Here is a 20,029-nt window from a genome sequence, read left to right on the forward strand (position 1 = left end):
TAACCAGCAGAAAATTAAAGGTTTTCTTTTCTGTGAGCCGTACAGCTTCCTTGAGTTGTGCTTCCTTTAGTTTGCATCTAAGCTGTTCTAAAAATACAACTAAACCCTCAATTAAAGATTTCCCTTTGCCTTCTCCACACATTCAATGTCTGGCTAAAGATATCTAAACCTTAAAGGAGTACTTTAGTGCTGGGAAGATAAATCTGTATTTAAACTGGGTCATTAATGTAGTAGAAATGTAAAATAATTTTTTTATTTGGTGCTTTCTAGACTGAGAAAAGACAGAAAATATATTTTTGTTAATGGGGATAAAATACAGCAATTCCCAGAATGCTTCACTGACCTATGAGGCCACTCCCAAAGCCACCTAGAAAGCCACTACACTTTCACTTTCCCACCGCGACCGCGTTCATTTTCATAAAATCAGTTTAGCTAGAGAACAGACACTACAATTAAAAACTGAATGTGTCTGTTCAATGTAATGTGATTAAGCCGTTCGTAGCCCAAACGCTGCATGAGTCAGATTACGTTGACAGTCATGGATGAGCCCATGATGATAGCTGATTGAAAACATGCGGAAATGGCTCCCTCTGCTGGCTCTAGTCTTTAGCCTCTGGCCAAAAATTCATCCAATGATGCAAATTGATGTTATTTGTGTCATCGGAGTAATTTCTACAGAAATAAAATGCATAAATCTCTTGTCTCAGGGGGATATGAGGAGGGGGGGGGGGCACAACCATTTGAATATACTCCAGGGTTTCTACTGATACAAAGCCATATGCTAATCGCTGAAGTTACCCTTTTAAGGTTGATTTGGTATCTTTTTTGTGACTAAATGGATATTAAGACAGCACAACAACATATTTTCTTTGACTTTAAAAAAAAAAGTGATATGTGAACACAAGAGACATGCTGTCTGTTTACAATGTCATTGCTGGGTCTGAATTCATTCAAAGCCTATAGCAGCCTTCTTCAGTGTGATTTTTTTATATATATATATATATATATATATATATATATATATATATATATATATATATATATATATATATATATATATATATATATTAGGGGTGACCCCGAATAGTCGAAGATTCGATGCATCGATATGCGGGGCCTGATTCGACCACGGATCTCACGGTCGAATCTTCACGGGTGTTATGAAACAAGGATCATACCATTTTGGCAATATGGGGGTGCTCAATATTTTAAAGACGTGTCACGGCACTGAGCTGAGCTGAGCATCGGTGTGCGACCCCTTTAAGGGCGCTGAGCTTCGCACGGCGCCTTTACAATTAGAACACGTTCAATGAGTGTACACACACCAGCGGCAGCATTCAGCGCCTGTCCGCGGCCACTCAGGAAGTTGTTTAAAATCTTGCCGCACCACAGAACGCTTTCATGCAGCTCATCTGTCAGTCAATTCAAATTTGAGCTTGCGTGTATATAATGTGCGCGTCAGGTGGCGGTGTAAGATCCTGAGGCGCGGGGCTGAGCTTCGTGTCCTTCACCCCTTTAGGCACAATCGCCTTAAGAACGTGCATGTAAACGCACTCAGTGTTCTTTTCCTCTCTAGGCAGGTTTTTTTTTTTAGGTTTATTTATCAAAATGTTCTTTTATATATTTGTGTGACATTCTGTATTTCGATCACGGCTTTAACATGTTATGAGAACGGTTCATGAAAGTTTATCCACCACATTAGCTTTTAGGCTATTTAAACCTAAATAAGAAAGCCATTGTCTGTTCGTCTGTCAGTTGGCAGGCTGTTTTGGTCGCTTTATTAAAAGTTGTTTCTGTGTGCAGTGTGTAAAGGAAAATAAAAATAGTTTTACCCTCCTGCTGACAAGTGTTGTGCCCCTCCCAACCCATTCACACACATAACGTTAGATGATTCGACTATCGGTCGACCATAGAGAGATTCGACAATTCTGATTTGAATGTCTATAATATGTACATGTGACCCGTCACGGAAACCAGGAACACAAGTTGGCAGCTCTACTTTTAAGCAAAATGAAAAGGAGGGTTTTTTTTTTTTTTTTTTCAAATGATGTGATTTTCGCTTTTTTGCAGAATCTGTCAGTTGAAATCACGAAGAAGCCTCTCCGTGTTTGAGATGGCATTAATGGCATTAATGGTATATTTCAAAGCGTATATTTTGAGGTTGAAATCGCCTTGTTTTGTCTGTGTGTATTTTCATACTGGCTTTTGTTATTGCCCCGCCCTCCAAGGGACGCGTGGCTAATTATTTATGCAGAGCTCTGGCCGGCTGTAGAGATGATCTAAGCGACGATGAAAGCGGCATAATAAGACTGGATAATATCCCTAACCTACAACTGAGCGAAGATGTTGAAGAGGAAGAATGTATCAGACTGGCGTCAGACGAGTTGGACCGTAAGAAATCAGAGGCTATATCGATAGTAATATTTGACGGGTATAAAGACAGAGAAATCGGTCAAATCTTTAACCGTGGCTATAGTGTAGGGGTAAGGTGCATGTCATCAAGTTTTGACACAACTCGATCAGAGGTTCGAATCCACCTTTTGCCACACTCTCTAACCGAGAAACACTTATTAATAAACACGTTAGATGCTTTATTTCCACTTTTCTAATATTTTCTCAATTCTTTTTGAAAATAAATGCCTTTCCGATCTGATATGTGATGAGAAAAAAGAGTAGAGAGAGTGTGGCAAAAGGCAGATTCGAACCTCTGATCGAGTTGCGTCAAAAAATAATGCCATGCGGCCTACCCCTACACTACAGCCACGGTTAAAGATTTGACCCATTTCTCTGTCTTTAACCCCTTCAAACAGACGCACAGACCCCGGCAAACAGAAAGTGTGCCCGAACGACTTATTTCATTGGAGGCAACAAGATTTGCAAGAACACTTTTCTGTTTCTTATGGGGTGTGATTCCATAAACACCAACGTTTGTCGTTTTGTGTTCATTCTAAGAACACATACACATTATCTCATGTTTAGACCTTCCCATACCTATTATTCTATTATTCTTAACTGTCGTTTTAATTGTAATCATTAGCACACTATCATTTGCCAAAAAAAAAACATTACTATAATGGTCTTTTAGATGGTAATGTTAGCATCTTTATTATTAGTAGCATGCGGTCCGATTTTTCCCGTTGCGTCTGTCGTTACTCGCAACCATGCAGCTTTGCAGGGGGTATGGCTTATCTAAATTAGATGTAAATGAGCTCTATTGTCACTCCCAGTAGTTGCGAACAGGTGAGAACTGCAAAAGTTTAGAGGCTGTTTTCTCTTGTTTAAACATTTCCAAAGGCCTACATTCAGATGGCCACAACTTCTCCAAATATGATCAGATTTTCATGTGTTACACATCGTTGGAAAGCTTGGAGACTACACTTTCAGAATCTGTAAATAACTCAAAATGCCCCAGAACCGACTTAATGATTTGGGAAAACAACCTGGTTTTCCGTGACTGGTCAAATAAATATATATATATATATATATATATATATATATTTTATTAGGAACACCATACTAATACTGTGTTTGACCCCCTTTCGTCTTTAGAACTGCCTTAATTCTTTGTGGCATTGATTCAACAAGCTCCTGTTCCACCACATCCCAAAGATGCTCTATTGGGTTGAGATCTGTTGACTGTTGGGGCCATTTTAGTACAGTGGACTCATTGTCATGTTCAAGAAACCAATTTGAAATTATTCAAGCTTTGTGACATGGTGCATTATGCTCCTGGAAGTAGCCATCAGAAGTTGGGGACATGTTGTTCATAAAGGGATGGACATGGTCAGAAACAATGATCAGGTAGACTGTGGCATTTAAACGAGGCCCAATTGGCACTAAGGGGCCTAAAGTGTGCCAAGAAAACATCCCCCACACCATTACAACACCACCACCAGCCTGCACAGTGGTAACAAGGCATGATGGATCCATGTTCTCATTCTGTTTACGCCAAATTCTGACTCTACCATCTGAATGTCTCAACAGAAAGCAAGACTGATCAGACCAGGCAACATTTTTTCAGTCTTCAACTCTCCAATTTTGGTGAGCTTGTGCAAATTGTAGCCTCTTTTTCCTATTTTAAGTGGAGATGAGTGGTAGCCGGTGGGGTCTTCTGCTGTTGTAGCCCATCCGCCTCAAGGTTGTGCGTGTTGTGGCTTCACAAATGCTTTGCTGCATACCTCGGTTGTAACGAGTGGTTATTTCAGTCAAAGTTGCTCTTCTATCAGCTTGAATCAGTCGGCCCATTCTCATCTGACCTCTAGAATCAACAAGGCATTTTCGCCCACAGGACTGCCGCATACTAGATGTTTTTCCCTTTTTATACAATTCTTTGTAAACCATAGAAATGGTTGTGTGTGAAAATCCCAGTAACTGAGCAGATTGTGAAATACTCAGACCGGCCCGTCTGGCACCAACAACCATGCCACGCTCAAAATTGCTTAAATCACCTTTCTTTCCCATTCTGTCATTCAGTTTGGAGTTCAGGAGATTGTCTTGACCAGGACCACACCCATAAATGCATTGAAGCAACTACCATGTGATTGGTTGATTAGATAACTGCATTAATGAGAAATTGAACAGGTGTTCCTTTAGGTGAGTTTTTTTTTGTACACAAGTGAGTATTATCAGGTTTTCATTATTAAACAATCCACAGATTCCAGTTCAACCCCATCTTAAAACAAATTATAATTGGAACAGTAACACAATCTGTTGCAGGAATTTAGTTGAACAAACTGAAAAATAGTTTCAGAGTAGGTCTAGAGTTGACAAAAACACACAAATCCAACCTGGCTTAGATCAGGTTCAGCGGGGTCACAACACCTGGCATAAGCATCCTCTGTCAACTCAGAGTTTGATCCAGAGTTTTTGGGAACTAATGGGTTAATTTGGGTTCATTTGAAACAAAAGATGTTAGATTTGTCTCTAAATCGACTCCCCTTGTATCTCTTGCTCCAAATTACAGCAATTTAATGGGAAAAAACACATTGCATATTGCAGAAGATACATGTCTCAAGCAGTGCATTTTATAGTTGTTCAATCTTATGATTATAGTCAATAAAAGTCTATAGCAAAGAGAGAGGTGACATCATGTAGACGTGGCCAATTTATGTGTCCTTACTTAAATTCTAAATGCTCAGATATTTTCCATACTATTATTATTACTTTTGTTTGAGACCGGGACAGTGCACGATAAAAACATTAGCTTTGTTTATAACAAGGAGAGATGCATTGCACCGGGTTTTAGCAAATTGCTATTTTCCACCCGTAGTCCCTGGGCAGGTAGAAATAGAAACATACAATAAATTAACAGTTACTAAAATAGTTGTGCAAAATATCAATTACAGAGTTTTAAATACACACATTTCAACATCATTATACCCCCCCCCCACCCCCCCACCCCCCCACCCCCACCCCACCCCCCCGGCCGGGCGTGAATAAATCACAATCCGATCACAACACATTACATGATTGTAATGTAACATAAATTAATAGGCATGGACATTATAATGAATGAATCACATTCATGGTTGAACATGTTATACAAGCTTTGATGTGATAAAACATTTTTTTTTACCATTAATTAAGGTGAACATGACTGACATTAGAGATTGACCGATATAGGTTTTTCTATTGCCAATGTTTAGAGGTCAGGGTCATCCGATGGCTGATATGTGCTGCCAGTTTTAGAGCTGATATCTTGAAGTTTTCCCCTTCATCTGCATGCTAAAATGTCACACTTATAATAAGTGGATGCACAACATTTCTAAACTTAACATCATTTATTGAACCCTGACTTGAACCTTCTCTCTAATTTAAATTTTGTGTACTACGCACCAGAATAATTAATGATAAACATGGCCATAAATGCATTTCCCATTCTATACAGTGCATCTATACACTACCTAATTTGCATAATAGTGTGTTTTTGGGGAAATATGTAATGTAAAATGATGTGTAATAAAAAGGGAATATTTGTATAAAAATCTCATATTTCATAAGAATATCCAGACTTAAAACGGTTTATGTTGTCAGAGAAATTCACTAAAATATAATGTCTTCTACAGAGGCAAAACCTCAGAATGATATTTCTGTCTCGTGCAGAGTGAATCCAGCATTTATATTTAGATGTCACTTCTGAAACTTTGCAGCATGCAGTTGGCCGTCGGTTCTCTTAGCAGCATGAAAATCAATAGTTTTATTCAATGGATTTAATAGACTGTATAGCCTCGTTTTTCGTAAGCCTGCATTAACTCAGCACTGGAAAAAAAAAAAACTGCCAATTTGAGTGGTAAGATTTGGATCGTGTTCAAGAGATCACTGATCACTGTGAGACAGATACCTCACTCGCCACTGCAAAAAAACTTAGATGCATTTTGTTCTGTCCAGAGCGTAAACACAAATGTGCAAATCTTCCCAATCTGTTTTGCCAGTATGTTATTACCAGATGAGGGTTTTGCTTGCATTTGAGGGTGCTTAGCTTTGTGTCGGTGTCGCAGAGCACAGTGCTGTCTGTGAGCAGGGTAGTTTAACGTTAGCCTGGCTCTGCCCTCCTACGTACTTCCGCTCCATTTTCACTTTCCTTTAGTACTACGTCTGGGACTGCGCGGTGTGTTCTTAGGTTTTCTCTGAACACATTTTTACTGGTCCAATCCTATATGGGGAGGCTGCAGACCTGGAGCAAGACAGTTCTACGGCCCAGACAATTCTACGGCCCAGGCAGTTTTACTCCCCTGTTGTTTCTGACGCGACCAGAAGGGGGATATACGGCGAGATATTAAATCCCGAGGCCATTGAGTCAACGTCAATGGACATTATAACTCGAGCCTCGGGATTTAATATTTCGCCGTATATCCCCCTTCTGGTCGCGTCAGGAACCACAGGGGCGTAGAACTGCCTGGGCCGTAGAATTGTCTGGGCCGTAGAACTGTCTTGCTCCAGGTCTGCAGCCTCCCCATATAGACTGCTTTTGACAAACACCAAGGTCGTGTGGTGATGTAATAGTGTCCGAATCCGAGTTTTCAAGAATATCACTTCAAAATGATTTTTTCAATTTTTTCAAATCACTGTTTATAATAATTTTTGACCACTGCAGGTGCATCATACGGTTGCTCTTTGCTGTTATTTAGATGCATTTCTAGACTTGTATTTCTTTAAAATGCTGGCAAGTATTTACAAGAGCAATATATTCCATCACTGCTCAAACAAATTAAAATAAAAGCACGTAAACATTTGAACTGGTCCATTATTTATAGCAGCATTTATTATCATACCAAGCATATGACATTTTATTTACAGCATACAATCATGTTACGGACCACGCGAGCGGCACGTTCCCCATCACAAAACTCTCCCCTCCACGTGGCGTGAATAAATCACAATCCGAATGCACGAGTTTGAGGTTTTATAGTTTTATCACTGAGGTGGCCGGCATAGTGCACATGTATTTTGACGGATTTCCATGTGTGAAACAGGCGAAGGGCTCATGACATACGTCATGATCAAACGTTAGCGATTGGTTATGGCAGATCCAGAGTGGCTCAGGGCAGATCCAATAGTTTTAAACTTCAAAAGAGGACCTGCCTTCGCGGAAATAAACTCTTGTCAATAGAGAGTGGCCAGACTCTATAGCCTTGTCTCATTTCGTTACATTTCGAAGGCTGCATCCTCCAGAGGACACATCCTGTGTAGGATGCAGTATACGGAGTGTCCTCAATTTAGAATTAAACGAGACGTCCTTTGTAGGACACACAGACAGGAAGTATCACGTTGCTATGCCAACACGTTCAGCCTCGTTGAGCTCACACCAGTTATATGAAACTTGAAAATGCCTATGAAATGTTTCTTATCTTGACAGCAATGTACTGTTCTAAACGTTTAAAAAAGAAACAAACACTTGTAATCTTGTTAACCACAACTATCTGTTTGAGGTAACACACCTTAAAAAACAAAAACAAGCTTGAAGTACTTACATTTAAACACCACATCTACACTGTAAAAAATTTGTGGTGTTTTTTTGTTGGTTTAACTTAAAAAAGTAAGTAACCTGGTTGCCTTAAAATTAAATTTATTGAAATTAAAAATTTGAGTTGATACAATGAAGGAAATTAGTTTAATAAATAGAAACTCAAAATATTTTTCTATCTGAACCACATAAAAAATGTGATAAATCATGAAAAAAGCACAATTTGGCATGTTTCACTGCGTCATCAGGAATAACACACACATAATTTCCCAATATGCTTACAAAATCTTTTAATAATCTTTTAATAAAGGTTGTCGAATCTCAAAAAATGTTCATTGTATTAACTCAAAATTTTAATTTCAATGAACTCAAAATTTTAAGGCAACCAGGTAACTTTTTTTCTAAATAATTTTTTACAGTGTACGCTTGCATGTATATCTGGTGGTGGTGCCGTTTTTTTATTTAATAAAAAAAATAGGACAGTTGTTAGTGGCGACGCAAAGAATTGTGGGTTATCTGGAGCAGCGAAGGCTACACCTCATGCACACTCTGAATTCCTGTGAAAGAAGGACGCATTCAAAGGCCGCATTTGGGGTGTCCTACTCAATTTTTTAAAATGAGAAGGCCTTATGACCTATGCAGCCTTCGAATGTAACCTCCGGAGGACACAGCCTTCCGAAATGAGACACAGCTTGTACAAATGAAATGTATGAGAGTCTAGTAAGATTAGGCTAGTTTAACAAAGCCGATAGCCCTCAATCATGCTGCAGTGTTTTTGAGAGTTGCTGCCTTCCTCCACCCCACGCACAGAGTGAAATTGTCAGACTCAGATACAAGAAAAATAAAACGCACCTTTGGGGCTAACTGCTGCTAGTTTTCAACTACAGTCTTTAAAAAGTTAGATAAATAAAGTCAGCTGCAGCATTATATCAGTTATAGTTTTATGCTATTCCTTTATTCTTTCACTAAGTGAAGCAACACTTCATAGTTTACAAATAATATATAGTAAATATATGACCATAGGACTTTGAAATATCAGACGTTAAAGCCTCCAGGACTGTTGTTGAATTTTTCAAAAGTTTTGTCTTAGGGTCCTTCATATGCTGCAGTAGAGTAAAGGTAGGCCTACCAATGTTGATATATAAAAAAATGGTATGTACTCTTTTATACATGTTTCTTTTGGGATCATGCATGAAATCTGATCTCTGCAACAAATTTTGAAATCTCTTGTAATTAACAAAGAAGGATATTTCTTTTTAGAGCTAAACAGCTACAATACCCTTGTATTTAAAAGAGCTATGTACACCAAGAGTCTTTTCTACCTGTGCGATTCATAGAAGAAAATAACATGTTTGGAACAACATGACATAATTGTAATATTGGACAAATTTAATTTATTAACCTTTTAATTAAGTCTTGGCAGCCCAGCATTACAGAACAAATCAGGCATCATTGCTTTTCATTTGAATTATATTTGGCTTTTCATTTAACAAAGATCCATTTACTACTGTCATAGTATCTTAAACCTTTTTGAATGCCTTGTGTGTGTGTGTGTGTGTGTGTGTGTGTGTGTGTGTGTGTGTGTGAGAGAGAGCCTGTTTATGTGGTTTATGAGGACACAAATTTGTATAACTACATGGGTATTACATTGGTATTACACTATAAATGTGGTTTATGAGGACATATCAAATGTCCTCATAATTCAAATGGCCTTAAAAACATACTAAATTATGTTTTTTTTGAGAAAGTAAAAATACAGAATGTTTCCAGTGATGGGTAGGTTTAGGGGCAGGGGCAGTGTAAGGGGATAGAAAATACGGTTTGTACAGTATAAAAACCATTACGCCTATGGAGAGTCCCTGTAAACCACATAGACCAACGTGTGTGTGTGCGTGTGCGTGTGCGTGTGCGTGTGCGTGTGCGTGTGCGTGTGCGTGTGTGTGTGTGTTGAGTTATAGTCTGCAGTGTTACAGCTCTCTTCAGTCTTGGGAGATGTAAATGAGTTTGGCCTTTGTTTCAGTCTCAGCATAAGACATCACACATCACACTCACAGATCATCTTCTAAAGCATATTGCACAAAAAAAGCTGAATGACAAAACTTAATCTGATTGGCAGGAAAAGTGCAAAGATTTTCATCAGTATGCTGGGAAAGAAAGTTACCCGACTTTAAGGTTGAACCACTGTAGCACATTTTAACAACCTGTTTTTGCTACCTTTTTTGGCCTCTAAAGTTGCAACGGTGTTGCTACCAATGGTATGGAGGGTTCAGAAACCTCTCGAATTTCCTCAAAAATATCTTAATTTGTGTTCTGAAGATGAACGAAAGTCTTAAGGGTTTGTAATGACGTGAGAGATAATGGGAAAAAAAGGAAAATTTTGACATCATTTAAAAAATAAAAAAAATACCCTAAAGTTGTTCCAGTTGGATGGAGGTGGCGGAGTCTAGATATGGTTGACTAGGGCTGCGTTTATTTGCAATGTGTTTGATTCTGTCTGGTTGAGGACCGTAATCTGTCACTAAAAATATCAGCTGAATACTATTGAGTGCAGGGATATAGAAAGGTTGGTTGTGATTAAACTGCCCCAAAGTGATTGAAATGTCTTTTTTTTTTTTTTTTTTTTTGCAGTTCTTGACAAAAAGTCCATAATCCAGATCAAAGCAGTCCATAAAGCTGTTGACCACATTATAAATGTAATATTAATCTGTTTTTCTCTTTCTTTTCCTCTCAGGATTCTCTTTTGAACACAAAGCAATGTGGAGGAAATAAGGATTGTGCTGTGCTCTAAATACAGGTGTGTAAAACAATGGATTATTAGGTGTGATAGGCTGTAGGCAGACACACATGCATCTACACCCACAGAACTCACTGAAGATTTACACAGAATTTCAAAACCCAACATTTATAAGGGTGAACTTTAATTTGACCAAATATTTGATCAATAATAACACATTTATGCATTTTTGTGTGGCTCCAAAGAATAGGACTCAATGAAACAATACTCAATGGAAATAATAATAATTACAAAAAGAAAGTTAACCAAGACTATTTGTAAATTTGTAAACAAATTTTGGCGAATTGATAGTTAAAATCGTACAATCTTATTTGTATGTTTCTATACAATTTGCGGTTTAGGCATTGGGTTGGGGTGGACCTTCATGCTTAATTTTTTAATTTATAAATTGTATTTCTGTATGAATCTCACATGGAGGAATTTGACCCCTTACGGGTATATATTATAAAACAATTTTTGAATTTTGAATTTTTTATTATAAAAGTTTAATTTTTGTATTCAGGATTACAAATGAAATGTTTAAGCTTTTGATCGGTCTGGTCGCATATTTGGGATTTTTACTTCTGTGCCTCTGAGAGTACGGTCCCACATGGTAACTTATTTAAAATGTTCAGTGGCGTCGCATGACTGCTGGATTTAAACTGTGCTTTTGCGCGTTGGTTGGCGCTAAGCCAGAGACGGACGAGCTCAGCCTCAGCGCTATCATATATCACAACTATGCAGTTTTTTTCAAACTCATAATGTTTATTTTAGGTTTCAGACATTTCAATACACATAAGCACGAGTAAAATACACACTGATGGCTGTGGAAGCAGCAATAACAATCTAAGCAAATATAATTTTTCCAAAGTGATATTATATCAGACAAACATAATGGAAGTAACTATTAAGTTTACTCTATTCTTGTCATAGTTCACCGGCCACTTTCTTGCACGTATTTCAGGAGAAACTGATGAGCCGGATTCTCTGGAAATAAAAGCGATGCATCTGTAATACGGGTGCGGTGACAAATATGACGCATCGCCATGGAAACATTAAGGGAGAAAAATCTAACATAGGAATCGCCTTGAAAAAACTAACTAGGGAGTCAGTTAGAATATTAAAATTAAGCGTGAAAGGGTTAATATATGCATAATAAATTACGCTGGCTTATCTTTTTATTAAGCTAGTTATCAGTGTGTATTGATCATTGATGGTATAAAGTTAAGCCTCCTTAACAATTTCACATGGTGATGATGATACAGCTAAATCAAATTAAACAATGTTGAGACCCATAGGACTATTCCATGTTGTTCTTTATCTTTCAAGCAAACATACGTGTGATGAAGTTGAACTGCACTTAAATTGTGTTCTATTTTATAAAAGATTTTTACAACAGGTTAAAAAAAGAAATGACAAAAAAAGGAATAATAACAAGTGAAATGAGCTGAAATTAAGTGAAATGTTTTTCATTCAGTGATGAATGAATTTTGATAATTCAAAAACAATTAAATTATGATAATTCCAAGCCAGATTGCCTGAAGTCTGAATGTTAATGTAACCTGCATACATTTGCAGTTTTGTTAATAATTTTCGATCTTGAATAGCTGGTATGAATGACAGCTGAACAATATGCAAGGTAGTGTAGTAAATTAATCCTTGAAAATAAATCCAGTTATTGTAACCTTAGAGTAGTCTATGTCAGACATGCCTAGAAAAAATATGAAGGCCTTGAAATAGGCTGGCAAAAGTCAAAGTAACTGTAGCTTTATACATATCTGCATTTATTTAATTTGTACAATTTAATCATGTAACTATGTTTAATTGCAATTGTTAAGTGTGGCAAGTCTCAAGTTAGTCTCAAGTCATTCTTAAGAAAGGAAGATGTGCTCTGAGTTTTGCTGACCAGATACGGCGAAAGTTTAATATATCAACGAGCTCCGCTTCACGTTGCTCTGGTTGGTTGTAGCATTATCCTATTGCAGAGGGAGTTTGAAAGACAACCCTTTATGTCGCCTCTCGGATTGAGCCCTGTCAATGATGAGTTTCCAGACAAAACATCTTGATGTGGGTCTGGCTTGTCAGGCTAGTCTCTTGCGTGATACCCATACATTTTGAATATTCCTATCTAATATGATTTATGACCTGTAAGGTTGCCAGAAAAATATTTATACACTGTTCGATAATAGGCTAGAGGTGAACTGGTGCCCCGACTTAGTCTGGTTTCTCCCAGGGTTTATTTTTCTCCATCATGCCCTGATTGAGTTTTGGTTCCTTGCCACTGTCGCTCGCCTTTGGCTTGGCTTGCTCAGTTGGGGACACTAAAATTATGATCAAAGTTATTCAACTAAATATACAAATAAAATTAATTAATTGGGCCATATTTAATTCTATAAACTTTAATACTGATCTGCCAACATTGTCGCTATCTGATAAATTAAAATAATTAATAACAGAATAGTTTTCTCCAGAACGACTGTACAGCCAAATCAAATTTTGTTACAAAATTGTCCTGTTTTACACTGTGAAGCTGCTTTGAAACAATCGTCATTGTAAAAGCACTATATAAATAGTCGATTGATTGATTGATTGAATGTGTATTACTGTTTATTGTAGTCCAACAATTTATTTTTGTGTTTATAAGTTAACTCAGATTCTGCATATTGATTGATTATTGCACACTTAAAATATATGGCCCACAAATTGGTCATATATTCCCATTCCATACTTGGAATGTATTCACCGTTCATGTATTAAATATTTGGCTAATGTGGTTATTTGTTAGCCTGGATGCCAGTCAAACTTAACCCCTCCCACAAAATGTTTAGGTCGGCCGTTTTGGTCTGGACCCAATCCATAGAGGAGTAATTATCTCCGAACAGAAACTGTTCAGACCAATGAAATCATCAGGACGGGCTTTAGACGATGACGGACAGATGATAAACAGTAACGTAATCATGCACGTCATCAAAGAGGCTTAGATTATATTTGTTCGAATCCTAAACGGAGAGCTTGTTCGTATATGCATTCACCTTCACAATTTCATCATGTTGGGTAAGTACTCTGTGTATCATTAAATTATTTTATTTTTTACAAAAAAAAATTCCAGGGTTCTCTGGAAAAAAAATGGTGTTTGGGTGTATCACATAATAGTCGCTTCAACCCGCGGACATAGAAAGCAACCCGCGGAAAAAACGTGGACTTGGCAACACAGTGGTCGCTTCGTTGCTCTGATTGGTTGTAGGTCTATCCAATTGAGGTCTTTCCTGGTTCGGTTGAAACGCCCCATAATCACAGCCCAATGGAGCAGTTTCAGACTCATATTCTGACTAGAATTGAATATGACCACATCCGGCTAGTTATTTGTAGTACTTAGCTCTGTTTACACAGTTCACCATGTTTCAGTCTGTTCCACATAATTCCACATAATTCCACAAATTTTCCCCAAATCAGCAAAGAAAATGGGCGAAAATTCTAAATACAAAACTTTTAGGCCAGTAAAAGTCTATTGTATGTCTTCATTAAGATAGCATCATTTAGTAAATGTGTGTGATATAATGTTGGATAGAATTTAGTGCAGGGTGTGTCTTCTCTGTGGAAAGAAAACATAAATGTGTGTATATGAAGTCATATTATGAACTGTGCTGAAAACTGTTTCAATTGTGTGTGTGTGTGTGTGTGTGTGTGTGTGTGTGTGTGTGTGTGTGTGTGTGTGTGTGTGTGTGTGTGTGTGTGTGTGTGTGTGTGTGTGTGTGTGTGTGTGTGTGTGTGTGTGTGTGTGTGTGTGTGTGTGTGTGTGTGTGTGTGTGTGTGTGTGTGTGTGTGTGTGTGTGTGTGTGTGTGTGTGTGTGCGTGCGTGCGTGCCCTTGTTTATATTACATTGTGGGGACCAAATGTCCCCATAAGGATAGTAAAACCTGATTTTAAAAAGGCTTATAAATCATACAAAATGAGTTTTTTGAGAAAGTAAAAATGCAGAATGTTTCCTGTGATGGGTAGGTTCAGGGGCAGGGGCAGTGTAGGGGGATAGAAAATATGGTTTGTACGGTATAAAACCGTTACGTCTATGGAGAGTCCCCACAAAGACAGTGAAACAGACGTATGTGTGTGTGTGTGTGCGTGCGCGCACATTTGACTTTGAGAGAGTGTGTTTTTGTGAGGTAATTTGGGCTAGCTAAGACATATTGAAGTGATTAGACTCTGGAATGTGTGTGCGTGTGTGTGTGTGCACGTGCGTGTTTGGGTTTTAACCTTTCAATGAGTCACGTGTTCCATACATTATAATAGTGGAGCTGCTTACTACTGTCCTATGCCTCTTGGGTCTTTTACTTTTCTTCTTGTGTTTCTTTTTTTCTTGTCTAAGAAGAGAAACACACTGGTCAGCGTTTAAAACCCAGGGCCTGCTGGGTAGCGTCAGTGGGTAGCTGCACATCAAAGATGTTTGGAGTGAGCATCTCAGCAGGCCTGACACTCCTACTGCATAATAAAGAGAACCCAGAGAGAGAACCCACTTGCATTAAACCAGACCTCCATGGCTCCAATAAGCACATTCTGAATGAGTATTAAGCTCTATTGCTAGATGAAGGGTGAAACAGCATCTTGTAGAAACTATAAGGAATTCAACATTTCTGTGCTAGTTCAGTGTAATTTCTGTGCTAAAAGTGGCTAAAAGTTGTGGAGACTAGGGATGGGCATTTTCCCAAAGTATTGTATTTGAAAATTTGGGCTCATAAAAATCAAATATTCGTTTATTTAAATTTGCTATGTATTTTGAGAAAATGAGAGACTTTTTGTTTTTTTTAATCAGCGTGTCATCCCTATTTCTGAACAAGCTTACATTAGGCAATGTACACAACACTCTTACATTATATTTTAAGGTTTTAAAACAAACAGTATGTGCAAACAAAATATAGCCCTAAAAAACAAAAGCATTAGAGCTCAAGCAGCGCGAGCAGAAAGAAACCCTAATAAAGCAGAGTGCGCCAGTTATCAAAACTTACACACACACACACACACACACACACACACACACGAGTCGGTATATGGTATATGTCGTGTTAATATTGTTTCACATTTTCATGTTGAGAGCATGTTGAATATTATCGGATGGTGATATTATTCTCGGGTGAGCGCGTGCCACTGACAGACAAAGTAATGGTGTTAAGTGAAGTTTGAGTGAAGTACTTTGTGTTTTCTGTTCTTAAACACTCGACAAAACTTAAAAAGCTTAAAAACTTAAAGCATTTGTCGCGAGATAACTTATGATAGCAAAATTATCTCGCTCTCACTTGGGGTACAAAGGTTAATAAATGCTGTAATAAATAATAATAATAGATTGCTTATTGTTAGCTCATATTTGTTAACAAAAAAGAACTTTTATGTGCTACCAAATTTTAAAATTTTAAACTAATCCCATTTCGAAGACCGAGAAAAATAGTATGCAGGTTTATCTGTAAAGTATTTCAGAAGAGTTAAAGAATGTTAGTAACATTTTTCTTTGATTTGACCTATAGCCATGGGTTTGATACCAGCACATGTGTATGCATCACCCCAAATAAACTTACCCTGCCAACTCATACCTTCCACCATAACCACCCACATGACCTACATGAACACCTACCTCTAAATATCACAGACGTTCCTTTTAACCCACACAGTCTCAGTGGAGCTGCAGTTCTGTAGTGTTTGCATAATTAAGAGCAAAGCCTTTAAATCGGGGGCAGTCTGTCACGTTCTACGCTGTGGCATCTCTAAAGAGGTTTATGGGGCAGCATTAATATCTTTGGGCAGATGAGGATTGGATAGGCCCAGCTGTTCCTGTTCTATTGTTCCCAATCAGAGCTGTGACACACATTGTGTAGAGGCACTCGGAGGGCACATGGTTCTTGTTGGCGTCTTCACACACCACAGAGTTCATTCAGATAGAGAATGCAGCCTTACAAAGATCCTTTATCTGGCTGTTGGCACTTGCACACCTAAGGCTACAGCTGAACATTCCTTTAATTCTAAATCAACACACACAAACAAATCATGATTCAGGGGTGAGATACAGTATAATGGCCAAGTAATCTTTAAAAGGTTTTTCTTTTTTTTCTTCACTGTTATGAGAGGTAAATTCATGTTTCACATCAAAATTACATTTAAGTTCTGTCACATTACTTTTAAGTGCAAAAATCTCAGAAAATTATTTACTGTATATTTTAAACTAAAGAAAATGAGATTATAATCGCAATGCAATAAATGGTGCTAAAACTGGCTTATTTTTTTAAAATTGAGATTAAATATGACCAGGGCTGCGTTTCCCAAAGGCATCGTAAACCTAAGTTGTTGCCACCCGTGATTGCTACAATCAACTTAAGCTTACAATGCTTTTTTTTAGGAATTTGGAGACTGTTATTTCACAGCCTTTTATTTCCTCAAGGCTTTGATTACTCCAATGCCTTATATGCTGGGATTAGTCAGTCATCACTTTCTAATCACGCTTCTTCCAGCAATAGCTTATCGTGGGCCTGCCCGGCAGCGTGTAGGACTCTTATTGCCGATAAAGACCTTGACCTGTTCTGCGTGGTTTGCTTGGGCCTTAAAGGGTTACTTCAACGATTACCATATGGCTTTGTATCAGTAGAAACCCTGGAGTAAATCGAATGATCATGCTGACTCCTGCTGTGTTTGTGCCATGACACTCCCTCAGTGGCTAAATCACATTATATTGAACAGACACGTTCAGTTGTAGTGTCTGTTCTCTAAATGAACTGATTTTATGAAAATGAACGCGGTGAAAAAGTAATCCAGTGATTCAGTAGCGGTGGCTTTGGGAGTGGCCTAGTAGGGCAGCGAAGCATTCTGGGAACTGTTCTCTTTTATCCCCATGAAACAAAAATACATTTTCTGTCTTTTCTTAGTCTAGAAAGCACCAAATTCAAAAATAATTTCACATTTATACTACATTAATGAGCCAGCTTAAATGCAGATTCATCTTCCTAGCGCTGAAGTACCCCTTTAAGCTCATGGAGGAGGCCTTGGACAATCTGGAGTCACTGCCTAGGAAACTCCTGTGACACCGCCTCAAAAGTTTCACTACCCATTGTGGCAAGCTCGACTTTTCTGTCTCAGATGTGGGACACGGTGATGACGGTGTGCCACCGGGGACCTCCCGCGGTGCGACTTCTCTCATCTGGGCTGACCAGCCCAATCCTAAGTTCCCTGAAGAGGATATCTTCATGGGTAACCCCCCGCTTGCTGATGATCCGGCCAGGTTCGTAGATGACAATGAGGGCCTTCTCAGGGCCTCAGAGGATGAGAATGCCATCCCGCCCTCTGGTATTCCTCAGGCTAGTGGCCCCGGGGCCTTGCCTCAGTCCATCCTCCTAGATGTGAGCGAGTGGCTGCTCATCTCAACATTGAATGGCCAGCTCCACAGAGCGTTAACGACCAGGAAAGGGATATTTACGACGGGAAAGTGCTGGAGACACCCCCCGGCCCGAGGCAACAACTCTTTTCCGTCCTTCCAGCATGCACTAAGCACATGAAGCACTACTGGAGTGACCCACTCGACTTTAAACACGGCCTCGCAAGTCTGAAGGTTAAGAATATGGCGGCTCTCAGCAATGGGTGAATAGCCCACGATCGCCTGACACCTTAACCCAGTCCAGGGAGGGCTGCTTGTAAGGCCTGCCGTTGCATTCATGCAAAAAAGCCCTGGGGAACCAAAAAAAAAAAAACTCTACCCCCACTAAATGCAAGTGGGCTGCCTGACGTTTGGCTGATGGGGGCTTCAGGTCCACATTCATGAGCAGCAAGGTCTTTGGGCTCTCTTCCTGGCCCAGAGCCCCTGTCCAAAAGACGGTGGGTGTCTCCTCTGGAGGGTGCCCCCCTCCCGTGGCTGCCCAGTCCATGTGTTTAGTGGACAGTGTATTTTCCCTCCCATTCACCATGGCGCTGCAGTTGCACAGACCAATCGGCAGCTGACTTGAAGCAGTGCATGCTGGTTAGAAGTTTTGTCTGACTTGAGAGAACACTGACGCCACATCACTGACGTATTGGCATCGAAGTAGCGCAAGAGCTAATAAAGATATTTAGCGCAAGAGCTAAAATATGTGCTAATAAAGTAAATAAAATTTGATTTTGATTTCATGAGGACTTTAAGGTACTCGTTATCCAAATTTTTTTTTTCTCTGGATCACCATGGCTATCTAAACTGCAGTATCATACAAATTTCCGCTCCTTGGAGATCCTTTGCCGGCCTAATTATATACACGGATGTTCTCAGCAGAAAGGTTCTACTACTGGTGTTGGAATCACTTCCTTTTAGTCGAAAAGTTATGGTCCATGAACTCAACCAACAGTATTTTAGACACATTTCTGTGTTTAGTTATGAATAACTGTCAATTTGTCATCATATAGCTTCAATTCTGAATTCTTCATTGGGTCGTAAATTATCTTTTTATTGCAGCTGGTTCGTGTATATGCAGTATTTTGGTCATGTTAGAGCTCAGTGCTGCATATCACACCATATGTCATTCTGTTTTGTTAGATAGGCTGCATAGTTGGCTGGGTCTTTCTGGAACTTTATTCAATTGGTTTCAAGCTTACCTAACTAATCTTGCTCAGTTTGTTAGCCTGGGAAATCACAGTTACACTGGCTTCTAAAGAATGCTAGAATTGATTTTAAAATTGAAATTTGAACATACAAAGCATTACATAGGAAAGCACCAGCATATCATTTACCCCTTTTCCACCAAGGCAGTGCTGGTGCTAAATCGGAGCCAGAGCCTAGTTTCAAATCGGTTCTTTGTGTTTCCACAGCCAAAGCACCAGCTCCGAGCCAGGAAAAGTGGTTCTTAAGTAACACCAAAACATTGCTGGGCTAGAAGTAAGAACCGCTTGCGTCACCGGCTGGGGGCGGCGTTACCGTGATCAACAAGATGAACACAAACCTGTGACCGCCATTTTTTCAATAGCAGCTAATCAAGCTAACAGCTGCTGGATTGTAATCTCCATCTATACAAATCATGGAGAGCTGCACAAATGCGTTGGATTTGCGGCGTTTTAATGCTGATGTAGGATCATAAAGCCATGAGCCACTGAGGGAAGGCTTGTTCGAGATGCATCGGCGCGCGCTGTGCAGACTGATTGCGTATGACATCAAAGTAGAGTGAGCGCCAACGACTCCTTATGCTTTTGAATCGCTCGCGCAGTATTTGGATATCATATGTGGGTTGGTCTGCGCAGCGTCAATGCATTAGATAGAACACGCCTGGAAATTGTGTGTGTGTGTGTTTCCCGCTGCCTCG

The 20,029-nt window shown here is 39.1% G+C and overlaps 1 protein-coding gene across 3 annotated transcripts in view; it reads left to right on the forward strand.

The window, feature by feature from the left end:
* The window catches only part of fynb (FYN proto-oncogene, Src family tyrosine kinase b), a 94,502-nt gene that overhangs the window by 22,134 nt on the left and 52,339 nt on the right, over nucleotides 1-20,029 (forward strand). For all 3 annotated transcript variants that reach the window (XM_067417421.1, XM_067417422.1, XM_067417423.1), the window contains exon 2: nucleotides 10,695-10,757. The gene's annotated coding sequence lies outside the window, so the exon portion shown is untranslated. The remainder of the gene's footprint in view (nucleotides 1-10,694; nucleotides 10,758-20,029) is intronic.

The sequence above is a fragment of the Pseudorasbora parva genome, chromosome 15 (genome assembly GCF_024679245.1).
Source record: "Pseudorasbora parva isolate DD20220531a chromosome 15, ASM2467924v1, whole genome shotgun sequence".
Lineage (NCBI taxonomy): Eukaryota > Metazoa > Chordata > Actinopteri > Cypriniformes > Gobionidae > Pseudorasbora > Pseudorasbora parva.